Raw genomic sequence first — 18,859 nt, forward strand, 5'->3', positions numbered from 1 at the left:
TTAATCTGTTTGCGCAAAATACGTCTAAAAAAGAAGAGAAAGGAACATACATCGTCCCTGGGTGGGCTCGAACCACCATCCTTTCGGTTAACAGCCGAACGCGCTAACCGATTGCGCCACAGAGACCAGATGCTTCGGTGCTTACATAATTCTTCCTCAAAAGAAAAACCCAACAAGCACATTCCTCCTGTTTGCTGGCTTTTGATGAAATGAGCCAATGCATAAAGGATGCAACATCAAGGTCACTCACACTTTTCTGCTAGCTTGTCTAAAATTTGCCCTTCCTTCAATTACTCACTTGTCACGACCTGCAGGTCTTCAAACAAAAGGTCAGTTTGTAGACCCTTTTCCTGTCACAGTTTTGATCCTTTTGTCCACCAGTCATCGGAATGTGTATGATTTTCACCAGTTTACACAGTGTAGCTCCCTTGCCTTCAGTTGCAGGGTTATGTCCTCTTAGATATGACGCTTTTGAAATTATATGTGAAAATGCACCCAAAACCTATTCAAAACAGATTTGATGGAAGCACTGCAGGAGCTCTGCTCCAAGATGCATTTTGTCCAGAAAATGTGGTGTCATGAATGCATCCATATCACCAACACACATTTACAAACCAAACCATAGGCAATAAAATACATGAGTAAACTGATTTGTGGACCTTTGTGGCACTTGGTACTGCTGAGATCAGGATCATTACAGAGTTCAGCAATCATTTTCCCAACTAGGTCATTGATACATTGGAATCCCCAATGTTTTCTGGAACAGAATATGCCTTTCGGATGAGAATAAAAAAAGACTTCAAGAACCAAAAAAGAAGTTAAGCTGCCTTCAGCTGATGTACTCAGACTAAAGGGAAACACTTTAAATCCCAAGGTGAAATGCACATGGTCAAAATTTTATCAGGACAGAGTACATGTTTTACTTTGATATTAAGAGCGATCACTGGATTGTCTTCCAGTAAATTAATGTTTTCTTCCGCTACAAAACGTTTTTTCAACAACTATAAAGAGGCTATGCAACGAAACTGAGCGGGGATGTCAAGTGCCTTTAATGGTACATTTTTGACCCCACTTCAAATGCTGCTGTTACCTGACCAGTTCGATTGTTAGTTTGCCAGATTCTCAATCTCTGGGATGTGAGATCATGCACCAGGTTTAGTGAATGTTTAAGGGTGAAGGTCTTTAGTCTCTGCACAAATTCCACAAACATAGCTCAGGTCCTGCTCAACATGTCAACATGTGGCGACAGCAAGTGCTTTTGGGGTCCTACATGAAACGCCCGGCTAGCTCAGTCGGTAGAGCATGAGACTCTTAATCTCAGGGTCGTGGGTTCGAGCCCCACGTTGGGCGAGAGGCTGATTTGTTTGAGAGAAATGTTGAAATTTAGTTAATCTGTTTGCGCAAAATACGTCTAAAAAAGAAGAGAAAGGAACATACATCGTCCCTGGGTGGGCTCGAACCACCATCCTTTCGGTTAACAGCCGAACGCGCTAACCGATTGCGCCACAGAGACCAGATGCTTCGGTGCTTACATAATTCTTCCTCAAAAGAAAAACCCAACAAGCACATTCCTCCTGTTTGCTGGCTTTTGATGAAATGAGCCAATGCATAAAGGATGCAACATCAAGGTCACTCACACTTTTCTGCTAGCTTGTCTAAAATTTGCCCTTCCTTCAATTACTCACTTGTCACGACCTGCAGGTCTTCAAACAAAAGGTCAGTTTGTAGACCCTTTTCCTGTCACAGTTTTGATCCTTTTGTCCACCAGTCATCGGAATGTGTATGATTTTCACCAGTTTACACAGTGTAGCTCCCTTGCCTTCAGTTGCAGGGTTATGTCCTCTTAGATATGACGCTTTTGAAATTATATGTGAAAATGCACCCAAAACCTATTCAAAACAGATTTGATGGAAGCACTGCAGGAGCTCTGCTCCAAGACGCATTTTGTCCAGAAAATGTGGTGTCATGAATGCATCCATATCACCAACACACATTTACAAACCAAACCATAGGCAATAAAATACATGAGTAAACTGATTTGTGGACCTTTGTGGCACTTGGTACTGCTGAGATCAGGATCATTACAGAGTTCAGCAATCATTTTCCCAACTAGGTCATTGATACATTGGAATCCCCAATGTTTTCTGGAACAGAATATGCCTTTCGGATGAGAATAAAAAAAGACTTCAAGAACCAAAAAAGAAGTTAAGCTGCCTTCAGCTGATGTACTCAGACTAAAGGGAAACACTTTAAATCCCAAGGTGAAATGCACATGGTCAAAATTTTATCAGGACAGAGTACATGTTTTACTTTGATATTAAGAGCGATCACTGGATTGTCTTCCAGTAAATTAATGTTTTCTTCCGCTACAAAACGTTTTTTCAACAACTATAAAGAGGCTATGCAACGAAACTGAGCGGGGATGTCAAGTGCCTTTAATGGTACATTTTTGACCCCACTTCAAATGCTGCTGTTACCTGACCAGTTCGATTGTTAGTTTGCCAGATTCTCAATCTCTGGGATGTGAGATCATGCACCAGGTTTAGTGAATGTTTAAGGGTGAAGGTCTTTAGTCTCTGCACAAATTCCACAAACATAGCTCAGGTCCTGCTCAACATGTCAACATGTGGCGACAGCAAGTGCTTTTGGGGTCCTACATGAAACGCCCGGCTAGCTCAGTCGGTAGAGCATGAGACTCTTAATCTCAGGGTCGTGGGTTCGAGCCCCACGTTGGGCGAGAGGCTGATTTGTTTGAGAGAAATGTTGAAATTTAGTTAATCTGTTTGCGCAAAATACGTCTAAAAAAGAAGAGAAAGGAACATACATCGTCCCTGGGTGGGCTCGAACCACCATCCTTTCGGTTAACAGCCGAACGCGCTAACCGATTGCGCCACAGAGACCAGATGCTTCGGTGCTTACATAATTCTTCCTCAAAAGAAAAACCCAACAAGCACATTCCTCCTGTTTGCTGGCTTTTGATGAAATGAGCCAATGCATAAAGGATGCAACATCAAGGTCACTCACACTTTTCTGCTAGCTTGTCTAAAATTTGCCCTTCCTTCAATTACTCACTTGTCACGACCTGCAGGTCTTCAAACAAAAGGTCAGTTTGTAGACCCTTTTCCTGTCACAGTTTTGATCCTTTTGTCCACCAGTCATCGGAATGTGTATGATTTTCACCAGTTTACACAGTGTAGCTCCCTTGCCTTCAGTTGCAGGGTTATGTCCTCTTAGATATGACGCTTTTGAAATTATATGTGAAAATGCACCCAAAACCTATTCAAAACAGATTTGATGGAAGCACTGCAGGAGCTCTGCTCCAAGACGCATTTTGTCCAGAAAATGTGGTGTCATGAATGCATCCATATCACCAACACACATTTACAAACCAAACCATAGGCAATAAAATACATGAGTAAACTGATTTGTGGACCTTTGTGGCACTTGGTACTGCTGAGATCAGGATCATTACAGAGTTCAGCAATCATTTTCCCAACTAGGTCATTGATACATTGGAATCCCCAATGTTTTCTGGAACAGAATATGCCTTTCGGATGAGAATAAAAAAAGACTTCAAGAACCAAAAAAGAAGTTAAGCTGCCTTCAGCTGATGTACTCAGACTAAAGGGAAACACTTTAAATCCCAAGGTGAAATGCACATGGTCAAAATTTTATCAGGACAGAGTACATGTTTTACTTTGATATTAAGAGCGATCACTGGATTGTCTTCCAGTAAATTAATGTTTTCTTCCGCTACAAAACGTTTTTTCAACAACTATAAAGAGGCTATGCAACGAAACTGAGCGGGGATGTCAAGTGCCTTTAATGGTACATTTTTGACCCCACTTCAAATGCTGCTGTTACCTGACCAGTTCGATTGTTAGTTTGCCAGATTCTCAATCTCTGGGATGTGAGATCATGCACCAGGTTTAGTGAATGTTTAAGGGTGAAGGTCTTTAGTCTCTGCACAAATTCCACAAACATAGCTCAGGTCCTGCTCAACATGTCAACATGTGGCGACAGCAAGTGCTTTTGGGGTCCTACATGAAACGCCCGGCTAGCTCAGTCGGTAGAGCATGAGACTCTTAATCTCAGGGTCGTGGGTTCGAGCCCCACGTTGGGCGAGAGGCTGATTTGTTTGAGAGAAATGTTGAAATTTAGTTAATCTGTTTGCGCAAAATACGTCTAAAAAAGAAGAGAAAGGAACATACATCGTCCCTGGGTGGGCTCGAACCACCATCCTTTCGGTTAACAGCCGAACGCGCTAACCGATTGCGCCACAGAGACCAGATGCTTCGGTGCTTACATAGTTCTTCCTCAAAAGAAAAACCCAACAAGCACATTCCTCCTGTTTGCTGGCTTTTGATGAAATGAGCCAATGCATAAAGGATGCAACATCAAGGTCACTCACACTTTTCTGCTAGCTTGTCTAAAATTTGCCCTTCCTTCAATTACTCACTTGTCACGACCTGCAGGTCTTCAAACAAAAGGTCAGTTTGTAGACCCTTTTCCTGTCACAGTTTTGATCCTTTTGTCCACCAGTCATCGGAATGTGTATGATTTTCACCAGTTTACACAGTGTAGCTCCCTTGCCTTCAGTTGCAGGGTTATGTCCTCTTAGATATGACGCTTTTGAAATTATATGTGAAAATGCACCCAAAACCTATTCAAAACAGATTTGATGGAAGCACTGCAGGAGCTCTGCTCCAAGACGCATTTTGTCCAGAAAATGTGGTGTCATGAATGCATCCATATCACCAACACACATTTACAAACCAAACCATAGGCAATAAAATACATGAGTAAACTGATTTGTGGACCTTTGTGGCACTTGGTACTGCTGAGATCAGGATCATTACAGAGTTCAGCAATCATTTTCCCAACTAGGTCATTGATACATTGGAATCCCCAATGTTTTCTGGAACAGAATATGCCTTTCGGATGAGAATAAAAAAAGACTTCAAGAACCAAAAAAGAAGTTAAGCTGCCTTCAGCTGATGTACTCAGACTAAAGGGAAACACTTTAAATCCCAAGGTGAAATGCACATGGTCAAAATTTTATCAGGACAGAGTACATGTTTTACTTTGATATTAAGAGCGATCACTGGATTGTCTTCCAGTAAATTAATGTTTTCTTCCGCTACAAAACGTTTTTTCAACAACTATAAAGAGGCTATGCAACGAAACTGAGCGGGGATGTCAAGTGCCTTTAATGGTACATTTTTGACCCCACTTCAAATGCTGCTGTTACCTGACCAGTTCGATTGTTAGTTTGCCAGATTCTCAATCTCTGGGATGTGAGATCATGCACCAGGTTTAGTGAATGTTTAAGGGTGAAGGTCTTTAGTCTCTGCACAAATTCCACAAACATAGCTCAGGTCCTGCTCAACATGTCAACATGTGGCGACAGCAAGTGCTTTTGGGGTCCTACATGAAACGCCCGGCTAGCTCAGTCGGTAGAGCATGAGACTCTTAATCTCAGGGTCGTGGGTTCGAGCCCCACGTTGGGCGAGAGGCTGATTTGTTTGAGAGAAATGTTGAAATTTAGTTAATCTGTTTGCGCAAAATACGTCTAAAAAAGAAGAGAAAGGAACATACATCGTCCCTGGGTGGGCTCGAACCAGCATCCTTTCGGTTAACAGCCGAACGCGCTAACCGATTGCGCCACAGAGACCAGATGCTGCTGTGCTTACATAGTTCTTCCTCAAAAGAAAAACCCAACAAGCACATTCCTCCTGTTTGCTGGCTTTTGATGAAATGAGCCAATGCATAAAGGATGCAACATCAATGTCACTCACACTTTTCTGCTAGCTTGTCTAAAATTCGCCCTTCCTTCAATTTCTCACTTGTCAAGACCTGCAGGTCTTCAAACAAAAGGTCAGTTTGTAGACCCTTTTCCTGTCAAAGTTTTGATCCTTTTGTCCACCAGTCATCGGAATGTGTATGATTTTCACCAGTTTACACAGTGTAGCTCCCTTGCCTTCAGTTGCAGGGTTATGTCGTCTTAGATAAGACGCTTTTGAAATTATTTGTGAAAATGCACCCAAAACCTATTCAAAACAGATTTGATGGAAGCACTGCAGGAGCTGCTCCAAGACGCATTTTGTCCAGAAAATGTGCTATCATGAATGCATCCATATCACCAACACACATTTACAAACCAAACCATAGGCAATAAAATACATGAGTAAACTGATTTGTGGACCTTTGTGGCACTTGGTACTGCTGAGATCAGGATCATTACAGAGTTCAGCAATTATTTTCCCAACTAGGTCATTGATACATTGGAATCCCCAATGTTTTCTGGAACAGAATAGGCTATGCCTTTCGGATGAGAATAAAAAAAGACTTCAAGAACCAAAAAAGAAGTTAAGCTGCCTTCAGCTGATGTACTCAGACTAAAGGGAAACACTTTAAATCCCAAGGTGAAATGCACATGGTCAAAATTTTATCAGGACAGAGTACATGTTTTACTTTGATATTAAGAGCGATCACTGGATTGTCTTCCAGTAAATTAATGTTTTCTTCCGCTACAAAACGTTTTTTCAACAACTATAAAGAGGCTATGCAACGAAACTGAGCTGGGATGTCAAGTGCCTTTAATGGTACCTTTTTGACCCCACTTCAAATGCTGCTGTTACCTGACCAGTTCGATTGTTAGTTTGCCAGATTCTCAATCTCTGGGATGTGAGATCATGCACCAGGTTTAGTGAATGTTTAACACTAGAAGCGCCAAAGCTCCGGTCATTTGACCGCTGTGACGTCTACTAGAAGCGCCGCCTCTGGTCGACCTAATTATACCTAGAAGCGCCGAGCACCGGTCACTTGACCGCAGCAGCACAAAAAAAAATAATATCTTTGCACTGGATCCAATTTCAGAACCCTCCTTTCATGACTTTTCCCAGAATTGTCCTTTTAATAAACTAGTATTTTTACATTGTTAAAAGAAACCCTGCACATGCTAGTTTCAATCGATTTCGCTCGTATCTCTGTAATATTGTCTTCGTCGCCTACACTTCAAGACTGTGATTCTCTTTTCTGCCAGCGGGTGTCGCAAAGATTCGTATGTCATTTAATATTTAGTATAACTAAATAAAGATCAATAGTTTTCAAAACTAAATTATTCAAAGTTCAAACTGATTATTGTGTAAAGACAAAAAGGAATTCGTCCGTTGAACGAAAGTGAAAGTGTTTCACTTTCCAAAGTCTTAAAATATATACTTTATTTATTAATATTATTTAATATATACTATATATAAGTTTGCTTCAAGGGTTTTCAAACCGTGAGAGCGTCTTGCTTTGCCTAATAAATGCTTTAGTAGTTTGCAGGAATTCTGCGAATTGTAATTAGCCTACTTATCAAGTCAATATCTCAAAGAAATGATCTCTCGGGTATAATCCCTCTTCGCCAGGGCTAGCTGTTAGATACATACATTATGTATGGCTGCTTTTGACACACTGGCATTACAAAAGAATTAAGCAGAATGCAAGTTACGTATGTAAATGCATACCTTTGCGAGCGAAACTGAGATGATGGCATGGGCGGTGCTGTTATGAACACTTTATTCACAATAGCATTCATGAGGCAACGTGAGCTATAAATTCGTCGGGACGCGGCTACACAGTTTGAGTGAAAACTCTGCTTGGGCGATCGAACAGCAACACAGTTTGCTTGAAAGCTCGGTTTTGGCGTTTGAACAGCAACATAGTTTGCGTGACTCCTCGGTTTGGGCGTTTGAACAGCAACACAGTTTGCTTGAAAGCTCGGTTTTGGCGATCGAACAGCAACACAGTTTGCTTGAAAGCTCGGTTTTGGCGTTTGAACAGCAACATAGTTTGCGTGACTCCTCGGTTTGGGCGTTTGAACAGCAACACAGTTTGCTTGAAAGCTCGGTTTGGGTGATCGAACAGCAACATAGTTTGCTTGAAAGCTCGGTTTGGGTGATCGAACAGCAACACAGTTTGCTTGAAAGCTCGGTTTGTGTGATCGAACAGCAACACAGTTTGCGTGACTCCTCGGTTTGGGCGTTTGAAAGGTTGCATAGTGCATTATAAAAATGGCACAGAGAATCATGTACACCCCAAAGCAAGTGCTGGACATGCTGTGCAATATTGATGAGATGGAATCGGAGGGCGAACAATGTGAGGTGTCGGATGGAGAGGGCGAAAGTGAAATGGATCTGAATCTTGAATCTGATTCAGAATCGGACTCTGAAACTGAGTGTGGTGGTGACTCATTTCAGGCCAAAGACGGTACGGTGTGGTTTGAAACTGCTGGCAAACCTCGGGGTAGAGCACAAGAGTGCAATATTGTGAGAGAAATCCCAGGGCCTACGTGTTATGCCAAGGACAAAATTAAAAGTCCACTGACCAGCTTACTGTGTTTGATTGACACAGAAATGTGGGGCGCAATTCTGAAATACACAGAGGCAGAGGCTGAACGAAATAATGCTCAGTTCAAACTAACAGCTGACGAATTGAAAGCATTTGTGGGTCTCGTTTATTTGAGAGGTATAACAGCCGGTAAAAGCATGAAACTTGATGAATACTGGTCTGCTGACTTAGGAAATCCCATTTTCAAAGAGACAATGTCTAGACAGACATTCAGAGATATCATGCGCTATCTGCGCTTTGATGACAAGAGCACAAGGGCTGCCCGCCTTGCGACTGATAAATTTGCTATGATCTCGGAGATATTTGATAAATTTGTGAAAAACAGTATTGCTTCTTACACGCCCGGTGAGAACATAACTGTTGATGAGCAACTGTTCCCAACTAAAGCTCGCTGTCGTTTCACTCAGTACATGGCCAATAAACCCGATAAATTTGGGATTAAGTTCTGGGTGGCCGCTGATGTTGAAACAAAATATATGTTGAACGCCATTCCCTATCTAGGGAAAGATGAAAGCAGGCCGGCTGGTCAACGGTTGTCTGAAAATATTGTGTTGCGTTTGATGGAGCCTTTCACGGGTAAAGGAAGAAATGTAACGACTGACAATTTCTTCACTTCATTGGCACTTGCAAACACCCTTTTGGCGAACAAAACCACTATTGTTGGTACGATGAATAAAATGAGACGTGAGATGCCCCCATGTACACAGGCACAGTCTGAAAGATTTTCCACCAAGGTGTTGCGGGCTGGAAAAATAACTCTAACGATTTACCAGGCAAAACCTAAAAAAAATGTATGCATCCTGAGCTCAATGCATCAGACAGTTTCAATTGATAATGGCGCAAAGAAACTGCCTGAAACTGTTTCATATTACAACACGACTAAATGTGGCGTTGATGTTATGGATCAAATGGCACGACTGTATTCGGTGAAGGGAGGCACCCGTCGTTGGCCTGTCGCGGTTTTCTACAACCTCCTAGACCTGGCTGCAATAAATGCACATATATTGTTCAAACAGTGCATGAACGTTAACCTGAGCAGACGAAGGTTTATTCTCGAGTTGGTAAAGGAGCTGTGTGCACAGCAGAAAATGGCGAAAGCGGCTAGGGCAGTGGCACAAAAGCGAATTTTACCTGAAGCTCCTTGCCCGCCCTCAAAAAGAAAACAATGCCAAGTCGGCAGATGTTCAGGGAACAAAACGTATGACATCTGCCAGACATGTAAGCGACTGGTCTGTGGCAAATGTGCAAAGACTGCACCTAAGCTGTGTTTTGAATGTTGAGTTGTGTGAAGCTGACACACAAATCAAAACAAAGGGAACTTAATTTGAGGTGGTGAACGAAACTTATGCAATATACGCTAAAGAGAGACGGGATGCACCCGTTGTTGGCCTGTAGCTGTGTTCTACAACCTCCAAAACCTGGCTGTAATTAATAAATATTGTTCAAACAGTGCATGAACATTAACCACAGCGGTGGAGGTTTATTCTCAAGTTCACAATTCACTACATAAATGTAACTTAATTTGAGGTGGGGAAGGAAACTTATGCAATATACGCTAAAGAGAGACGGGATGCACCCGTTGTTGGCCTGTAGCTGTGTTCTACAACCTCCAAAACCTGGCTGTAATTAATAAATATTGTTCAAACAGTGCATGAACATTAACCACAGCGGTGGAGGTTTATTCTCAAGTTCACAATTCACTACATAAATGTAACTTAATTTGAGGTGGGGAATGAAACTTATGCAATATACGCTAAAGAGAGACGGGATGCACCCGTTGTTGGCCTGTAGCTGTGTTCTACAACCTCCAAAACCTGGCTGTAATTAATAAATATTGTTCAAACAGTGCATGAACATTAACCACAGCGGTGGAGGTTTATTCTCAAGTTCACAATTCACTACATAAATGTAACTTAATTTGAGGTGGGGAACGAAACTTATGCAATATACGCTAAAGAGAGACGGGATGCACCCGTTGTTGGCCTGTAGCTGTGTTCTACAACCTCCAAAACCTGGCTGTAATTAATAAATATTGTTCAAACAGTGCATGAACATTAACCACAGCGGTGGAGGTTTATTCTCAAGTTCACAATTCACTACATAAATGTAACTTAATTTGAGGTGGGGAACGAAACTTATGCAATATACGCTAAAGAGAGACGGGATGCACCCGTTGTTGGCCTGTAGCTGTGTTCTACAACCTCCAAAACCTGGCTGTAATTAATAAATATTGTTCAAACAGTGCATGAACATTAACCACAGCGGTGGAGGTTTATTCTCAAGTTCACAATTCACTACATAAATGGAACTTAATTTGAGGTGGTGAACGAAACTTATGCAATATACGCTAAAGAGAGACGGGATGCACCCGTTGTTGGCCTGTAGCTGTGTTCTACAACCTCCAAAACCTGGCTGTAATTAATAAATATTGTTCAAACAGTGCATGAACATTAACCACAGCGGCGGAGGTTTATTCTCAAGTTCACAATTCACTACATAAATGGAACTTAATTTGAGGTGGGGAACGAAACTTATGCAATATACGATACATGTAAATCACCGAATGGTGATAACGCTCGGTGATAACACGGTCGTTAGGACGTGGGATCACACATCGGCTATTCACCGATCAAACACCTCATTTGAAACGGCAACACAATACGGCAAGATAAAAAAGTGAACATTAGAGAGGACAGAGGCAACTATATTCGTGAAGCCATCCGTATCATTTTAATAATTTTGCGTTTTGTTACGCAAAGGTACATAGCCTACCTTTTATAATGATATTTTTGTAATTATTTTGCCTATTTATGCTTTTTGTTCTTTGTCTAACACAAAACATTATAGACATTTATTTGTAGATTTGTTATGTTCACCATAGCCTACAATTCACTAACATACACAACTTTTAGACATTAAAACTTGAAATGGCGTAACATTGAGTATACAAACAAACTTGCTTTAGCTCAGTCTACGGGCTTCACTTTGCTACTCTGAGTATCGAACAAGCTTTTTGTGGATGTGGGGGTGGAAGGCTGCAGCGCAGTCTGTAGCATTAGCAAGACAAAAGACGTGAACGCTTCACAGTGGGGGTGCGGGCCAGTGGGCTAGTGGTGTGGCGAACGTACATGATAATATAGTGACATATATGCCAACAGAATAACACACAGACAAATAAGCAAACTATTACACTAACCAAGAAACAAAACTGAAACTATATTTTGCATTTACGTTTTCGCACAAACCAGGAAATGCAATATGAAACTAAACAAAACTGACAATGGGAAAGCTACTGAGAACAAGGTCACAAGGCACTGATTCTAAAAGGTTTAGTCACATTAATTTGTTAACATATTGACGTTACGTGCAAATGTCACCATTACGAATATTTTGTTTGGGCGGCTCATTCTTCCTTTTGTGCAAAACGCCATCTAGCGTTAATTATGTGTCAGTACCAGCTCCCCTGTGTAAAGACTCAGCGGTCTTTTGACCGCCCGAGGCGCGCTTTAAGTAGGTGAAAACAACGCGGCGCTAGTAGGAGGTGGTGAAAGCGGTCAGATGACCGGCCCTCCGCGCTTCTAGGTATAAGTATGTAAATGAGGCGCGGCGCTTCTAGTGTTAAGGGTGAAGGTCTTTAATTTCTGCACAAATTCCACAAACATAGCTCAGGTCCTGCTCAACATGTCAACATGTGGCGACAGCAAGTGCCTTTGGGGTCCTACAAAAATCGCCCGGCTAGCTCAGTCGGTAGAGCATGAGACTCTTAATCTCAGGGTCGTGGGTTCGAGCCCCACGTTGGGCGAGAGGCTGATTTGTTTGAGTGAAATGTTGAAATTTAGTTAATCTGTTTGCACAAAATACGTCTAAAAAAGAAGAGAAAGGAACATACATCGTCCCTGAGTGGGCTCGAACCACCATCCTTTCGGTTAACAGCCGAACGCGCTAACCGATTGCGCCACAGAGACCAGATGCTGCTGTGCTTACATAGTTCTTCCTCAAAAGAAAAACCCAACAAGCACATTCCTCCTGTTTGCTGTCTTTTGATGAAATGAGCCAATGCATAAAGGATGCAACATCAATGTCACTCACACTTTTCTGCTAGCTTGTCTAAAATTCGCCCTTCCTTCAATTTCTCACTTGTCAAGACCTGCAGGTCTTCAAACAAAAGGTCAGTTTGTAGACCCTTTTCCTGTCAAAGTTTTGATCCTTTTGTCCACCAGTCATCGGAATGTGTATGATTTTCACCAGTTTACACAGTGTAGCTCCCTTGCATTCAGTTGCAGGGTTATGTCCTCTTAGATAAGACGCTTTTCAAATTATTTGTGAAAATGCACCCAAAACCTATTCAAAACAGATTTGATGCAAGCACTGCAGGAGCTGCTCCAAGACGCATTTTGTCCAGAAAATGTGCTATCATGAATGCATCCATATCACCAACACACATTTACAAACCAAACCATAGGCAATAAAATACATGAGTAAACTGATTTGTGGACCTTTGTGGCACTTGGTACTGCTGAGATCAGGATCATTACAGAGTTCAGCAATTATTTTCCCAACTAGGTCATTGATACATTGGAATCCCCAATGTTTTCTGGAACAGAATAGGCTATGCCTTTCGGATGAGAATAAAAAAAGACTTCAAGAACCAAAAAAGAAGTTAAGCTGCCTTCAGCTGATGCACTCAGACTAAAGGGAAACACTTTAAATCCCAAGGTGAAATGCACATGCTCAAAATTTTATCAGGACAGAGTACATGTTTTACTTTGATATTAAGAGCGATCACTGGATTGTCTTCCAGTAAATTAATGTTTTCTTCCGCTACAAAACGTTTTTTCAACAACTATAAAGAGGCTATGCAACGAAACTGAGCTGAGATGTCAAGTGCCTTTAATGGTACATTTTTGACCCCACTTCAAATGCTGCTGTTACCTGACCAGTTCGATTGTTAGTTTGCCAGATTCTCAATCTCTGGGATGTGAGATCATGCACCAGGTTTAGTGAATGTTTAAGGGTGAAGGTCTTTAGTTTCTGCACAAATTCCACAAACATAGCTCAGGTCCTGCTCAACATGTCAACATGTGGCGACAGCAAGTGCCTTTGGGGTCCTACAAAAATCGCCCGGCTAGCTCAGTCGGTAGAGCATGAGACTCTTAATCTCAGGGTCGTGGGTTCGAGCCCCACGTTGGGCGAGAGGCTGATTTGTTTGAGTGAAATGTTGAAATTTAGTTAATCTGTTTGCACAAAATACGTCTAAAAAAGAAGAGAAAGGAACATACATCGTCCCTGAGTGGGCTCGAACCACCATCCTTTCGGTTAACAGCCGAACGCGCTAACCGATTGCGCCACAGAGACCAGATGCTGCTGTGCTTACATAGTTCTTCCTCAAAAGAAAAACCCAACAAGCACATTCCTCCTGTTTGCTGTCTTTTGATGAAATGAGCCAATGCATAAAGGATGCAACATCAATGTCACTCACACTTTTCTGCTAGCTTGTCTAAAATTCGCCCTTCCTTCAATTTCTCACTTGTCAAGACCTGCAGGTCTTCAAACAAAAGGTCAGTTTGTAGACCCTTTTCCTGTCAAAGTTTTGATCCTTTTGTCCACCAGTCATCGGAATGTGTATGATTTTCACCAGTTTACACAGTGTAGCTCCCTTGCATTCAGTTGCAGGGTTATGTCCTCTTAGATAAGACGCTTTTCAAATTATTTGTGAAAATGCACCCAAAACCTATTCAAAACAGATTTGATGGAAGCACTGCAGGAGCTGCTCCAAGACGCATTTTGTCCAGAAAATGTGCTATCATGAATGCATCCATATCACCAACACACATTTACAAACCAAACCATAGGCAATAAAATACATGAGTAAACTGATTTGTGGACCTTTGTGGCACTTGGTACTGCTGAGATCAGGATCATTACAGAGTTCAGCAATTATTTTCCCAACTAGGTCATTGATACATTGGAATCCCCAATGTTTTCTGGAACAGAATAGGCTATGCCTTTCGGATGAGAATAAAAAAAGACTTCAAGAACCAAAAAAGAAGTTAAGCTGCCTTCAGCTGATGCACTCAGACTAAAGGGAAACACTTTAAATCCCAAGGTGAAATGCACATGCTCAAAATTTTATCAGGACAGAGTACATGTTTTACTTTGATATTAAGAGCGATCACTGGATTGTCTTCCAGTAAATTAATGTTTTCTTCCGCTACAAAACGTTTTTTCAACAACTATAAAGAGGCTATGCAACGAAACTGAGCTGAGATGTCAAGTGCCTTTAATGGTACATTTTTGACCCCACTTCAAATGCTGCTGTTACCTGACCAGTTCGATTGTTAGTTTGCCAGATTCTCAATCTCTGGGATGTGAGATCATGCACCAGGTTTAGTGAATGTTTAAGGGTGAAGGTCTTTAGTTTCTGCACAAATTCCACAAACATAGCTCAGGTCCTGCTCAACATGTCAACATGTGGCGACAGCAAGTGCCTTTGGGGTCCTACAAAAATCGCCCGGCTAGCTCAGTCGGTAGAGCATGAGACTCTTAATCTCAGGGTCGTGGGTTCGAGCCCCACGTTGGGCGAGAGGCTGATTTGTTTGAGTGAAATGTTGAAATTTAGTTAATCTGTTTGCACAAAATACGTCTAAAAAAGAAGAGAAAGGAACATACATCGTCCCTGAGTGGGCTCGAACCACCATCCTTTCGGTTAACAGCCGAACGCGCTAACCGATTGCGCCACAGAGACCAGATGCTGCTGTGCTTACATAGTTCTTCCTCAAAAGAAAAACCCAACAAGCACATTCCTCCTGTTTGCTGTCTTTTGATGAAATGAGCCAATGCATAAAGGATGCAACATCAATGTCACTCACACTTTTCTGCTAGCTTGTCTAAAATTCGCCCTTCCTTCAATTTCTCACTTGTCAAGACCTGCAGGTCTTCAAACAAAAGGTCAGTTTGTAGACCCTTTTCCTGTCAAAGTTTTGATCCTTTTGTCCACCAGTCATCGGAATGTGTATGATTTTCACCAGTTTACACAGTGTAGCTCCCTTGCATTCAGTTGCAGGGTTATGTCCTCTTAGATAAGACGCTTTTCAAATTATTTGTGAAAATGCACCCAAAACCTATTCAAAACAGATTTGATGGAAGCACTGCAGGAGCTGCTCCAAGACGCATTTTGTCCAGAAAATGTGCTATCATGAATGCATCCATATCACCAACACACATTTACAAACCAAACCATAGGCAATAAAATACATGAGTAAACTGATTTGTGGACCTTTGTGGCACTTGGTACTGCTGAGATCAGGATCATTACAGAGTTCAGCAATTATTTTCCCAACTAGGTCATTGATACATTGGAATCCCCAATGTTTTCTGGAACAGAATAGGCTATGCCTTTCGGATGAGAATAAAAAAAGACTTCAAGAACCAAAAAAGAAGTTAAGCTGCCTTCAGCTGATGTACTCAGACTAAAGGGAAACACTTTAAATCCCAAGGTGAAATGCACATGCTCAAAATTTTATCAGGACAGAGTACATGTTTTACTTTGATATTAAGAGCGATCACTGGATTGTCTTCCAGTAAATTAATGTTTTCTTCCGCTACAAAACGTTTTTTCAACAACTATAAAGAGGCTATGCAACGAAACTGAGCTGGGATGTCAAGTGCCTTTAATGGTACCTTTTTGACCCCACTTCAAATGCTGCTGTTACCTGACCAGTTCGATTGTTAGTTTGCCAGATTCTCAATCTCTGGGATGTGAGATCATGCACCAGGTTTAGTGAATGTTTAAGGGTGAAGGTCTTTAGTTTCTGCACAAATTCCACAAACATAGCTCAGGTCCTGCTCAACATGTCAACATGTGGCGACAGCAAGTGCCTTTGGGGTCCTACAAAAATCGCCCGGCTAGCTCAGTCGGTAGAGCATGAGACTCTTAATCTCAGGGTCGTGGGTTCGAGCCCCACGTTGGGCGAGAGGCTGATTTGTTTGAGTGAAATGTTGAAATTTAGTTAATCTGTTTGCACAAAATACGTCTAAAAAAGAAGAGAAAGGAACATACATCGTCCCTGAGTGGGCTCGAACCACCATCCTTTCGGTTAACAGCCGAACGCGCTAACCGATTGCGCCACAGAGACCAGATGCTGCTGTGCTTACATAGTTCTTCCTCAAAAGAAAAACCCAACAAGCACATTCCTCCTGTTTGCTGTCTTTTGATGAAATGAGCCAATGCATAAAGGATGCAACATCAATGTCACTCACACTTTTCTGCTAGCTTGTCTAAAATTCGCCCTTCCTTCAATTTCTCACTTGTCAAGACCTGCAGGTCTTCAAACAAAAGGTCAGTTTGTAGACCCTTTTCCTGTCAAAGTTTTGATCCTTTTGTCCACCAGTCATCGGAATGTGTATGATTTTCACCAGTTTACACAGTGTAGCTCCCTTGCATTCAGTTGCAGGGTTATGTCCTCTTAGATAAGACGCTTTTCAAATTATTTGTGAAAATGCACCCAAAACCTATTCAAAACAGATTTGATGGAAGCACTGCAGGAGCTGCTCCAAGACGCATTTTGTCCAGAAAATGTGCTATCATGAATGCATCCATATCACCAACACACATTTACAAACCAAACCATAGGCAATAAAATACATGAGTAAACTGATTTGTGGACCTTTGTGGCACTTGGTACTGCTGAGATCAGGATCATTACAGAGTTCAGCAATTATTTTCCCAACTAGGTCATTGATACATTGGAATCCCCAATGTTTTCTGGAACAGAATAGGCTATGCCTTTCGGATGAGAATAAAAAAAGACTTCAAGAACCAAAAAAGAAGTTAAGCTGCCTTCAGCTGATGCACTCAGACTAAAGGGAAACACTTTAAATCCCAAGGTGAAATGCACATGCTCAAAATTTTATCAGGACAGAGTACATGTTTTACTTTGATATTAAGAGCGATCACTGGATTGTCTTCCAGTAAATTAATGTTTTCTTCCGCTACAAAACGTTTTTTCAACAACTATAAAGAGGCTATGCAACGAAACTGAGCTGAGATGTCAAGTGCCTTTAATGGTACATTTTTGACCCCACTTCAAATGCTGCTGTTACCTGACCAGTTCGATTGTTAGTTTGCCAGATTCTCAATCTCTGGGATGTGAGATCATGCACCAGGTTTAGTGAATGTTTAAGGGTGAAGGTCTTTAGTTTCTGCACAAATTCCACAAACATAGCTCAGGTCCTGCTCAACATGTCAACATGTGGCGACAGCAAGTGCCTTTGGGGTCCTACAAAAATCGCCCGGCTAGCTCAGTCGGTAGAGCATGAGACTCTTAATCTCAGGGTCGTGGGTTCGAGCCCCACGTTGGGCGAGAGGCTGATTTGTTTGAGTGAAATGTTGAAATTTAGTTAATCTGTTTGCACAAAATACGTCTAAAAAAGAAGAGAAAGGAACATACATCGTCCCTGAGTGGGCTCGAACCACCATCCTTTCGGTTAACAGCCGAACGCGCTAACCGATTGCGCCACAGAGACCAGATGCTGCTGTGCTTACATAGTTCTTCCTCAAAAGAAAAACCCAACAAGCACATTCCTCCTGTTTGCTGTCTTTTGATGAAATGAGCCAATGCATAAAGGATGCAACATCAATGTCACTCACACTTTTCTGCTAGCTTGTCTAAAATTCGCCCTTCCTTCAATTTCTCACTTGTCAAGACCTGCAGGTCTTCAAACAAAAGGTCAGTTTGTAGACCCTTTTCCTGTCAAAGTTTTGATCCTTTTGTCCACCAGTCATCGGAATGTGTATGATTTTCACCAGTTTACACAGTGTAGCTCCCTTGCATTCAGTTGCAGGGTTATGTCCTCTTAGATAAGACGCTTTTCAAATTATTTGTGAAAATGCACCCAAAACCTATTCAAAACAGATTTGATGGAAGCACTGCAGGAGCTGCTCCAAGACGCATTTTGTCCAGAAAATGTGCTATCATGAATGCATCCATATCACCAACACACATTTACAAACCAAACCATAGGCAATAAAATACATGAGTAAACTGATTTGTGGACCTTTGTGGCACTTGGTACTGCTGAGATCAGGATCATTACAGAGTTCAGCAATTATTTTCCCAACTAGGTCATTGATACATTGGAATCCCCAATGTTTTCTGGAACAGAATAGGCTATGCCTTTCGGATGAGAATAAAAAAAGACTTCAAGAACCAAAAAAGAAGTTAAGCTGCCTTCAGCTGATGTACTCAGACTAAAGGGAAACACTTTAAATCCCAAGGTGAAATGCACATGCTCAAAATTTTATCAGGACAGAGTACATGTTTTACTTTGATATTAAGAGCGATCACTGGATTGTCTTCCAGTAAATTAATGTTTTCTTCCGCTACAAAACGTTTTTTCAACAACTATAAAGAGGCTATGCAACGAAACTGAGCTGGGATGTCAAGTGCCTTTAATGGTACCTTTT

At 41.7% G+C, this 18,859-nt stretch overlaps 13 non-coding genes across 13 annotated transcripts; 9 read left to right on the top strand and 4 right to left on the bottom strand.

The window, feature by feature from the left end:
* Window positions 1–52: 52 nt before the first annotated feature.
* trnan-guu (transfer RNA asparagine (anticodon GUU)) lies at window positions 53–126 on the bottom strand. Its single transcript has one exon. It is a non-coding gene; the product is annotated as a tRNA-Asn (tRNA).
* Window positions 127–1,277: 1,151 nt separating this feature from the next.
* trnak-cuu (transfer RNA lysine (anticodon CUU)) lies at window positions 1,278–1,350 on the top strand. Its single transcript has one exon. It is a non-coding gene; the product is annotated as a tRNA-Lys (tRNA).
* An 89-nt stretch (window positions 1,351–1,439) lies between these two features.
* Window positions 1,440–1,513, bottom strand: trnan-guu (transfer RNA asparagine (anticodon GUU)). Its single transcript has one exon. It is a non-coding gene; the product is annotated as a tRNA-Asn (tRNA).
* Window positions 1,514–2,664: 1,151 nt separating this feature from the next.
* On the top strand, window positions 2,665–2,737 carry trnak-cuu (transfer RNA lysine (anticodon CUU)). Its single transcript has one exon. It is a non-coding gene; the product is annotated as a tRNA-Lys (tRNA).
* An 89-nt stretch (window positions 2,738–2,826) lies between these two features.
* On the bottom strand, window positions 2,827–2,900 carry trnan-guu (transfer RNA asparagine (anticodon GUU)). Its single transcript has one exon. It is a non-coding gene; the product is annotated as a tRNA-Asn (tRNA).
* Window positions 2,901–4,051: 1,151 nt separating this feature from the next.
* On the top strand, window positions 4,052–4,124 carry trnak-cuu (transfer RNA lysine (anticodon CUU)). Its single transcript has one exon. It is a non-coding gene; the product is annotated as a tRNA-Lys (tRNA).
* Window positions 4,125–4,213: 89 nt separating this feature from the next.
* Window positions 4,214–4,287, bottom strand: trnan-guu (transfer RNA asparagine (anticodon GUU)). Its single transcript has one exon. It is a non-coding gene; the product is annotated as a tRNA-Asn (tRNA).
* A 1,151-nt stretch (window positions 4,288–5,438) lies between these two features.
* Window positions 5,439–5,511, top strand: trnak-cuu (transfer RNA lysine (anticodon CUU)). The gene has a single exon. It is a non-coding gene; the product is annotated as a tRNA-Lys (tRNA).
* Window positions 5,512–12,123: 6,612 nt separating this feature from the next.
* trnak-cuu (transfer RNA lysine (anticodon CUU)) lies at window positions 12,124–12,196 on the top strand. Its single transcript has one exon. It is a non-coding gene; the product is annotated as a tRNA-Lys (tRNA).
* A 1,317-nt stretch (window positions 12,197–13,513) lies between these two features.
* On the top strand, window positions 13,514–13,586 carry trnak-cuu (transfer RNA lysine (anticodon CUU)). The gene has a single exon. It is a non-coding gene; the product is annotated as a tRNA-Lys (tRNA).
* A 1,317-nt stretch (window positions 13,587–14,903) lies between these two features.
* trnak-cuu (transfer RNA lysine (anticodon CUU)) lies at window positions 14,904–14,976 on the top strand. The gene has a single exon. It is a non-coding gene; the product is annotated as a tRNA-Lys (tRNA).
* Window positions 14,977–16,293: 1,317 nt separating this feature from the next.
* Window positions 16,294–16,366, top strand: trnak-cuu (transfer RNA lysine (anticodon CUU)). The gene has a single exon. It is a non-coding gene; the product is annotated as a tRNA-Lys (tRNA).
* A 1,317-nt stretch (window positions 16,367–17,683) lies between these two features.
* Window positions 17,684–17,756, top strand: trnak-cuu (transfer RNA lysine (anticodon CUU)). The gene has a single exon. It is a non-coding gene; the product is annotated as a tRNA-Lys (tRNA).
* Window positions 17,757–18,859: the final 1,103 nt, after the last annotated feature.

This window comes from Brachyhypopomus gauderio, unplaced genomic scaffold (assembly GCF_052324685.1).
Source record: "Brachyhypopomus gauderio isolate BG-103 unplaced genomic scaffold, BGAUD_0.2 sc159, whole genome shotgun sequence".
NCBI classification, from domain to species: Eukaryota; Metazoa; Chordata; class Actinopteri; order Gymnotiformes; family Hypopomidae; genus Brachyhypopomus; species Brachyhypopomus gauderio.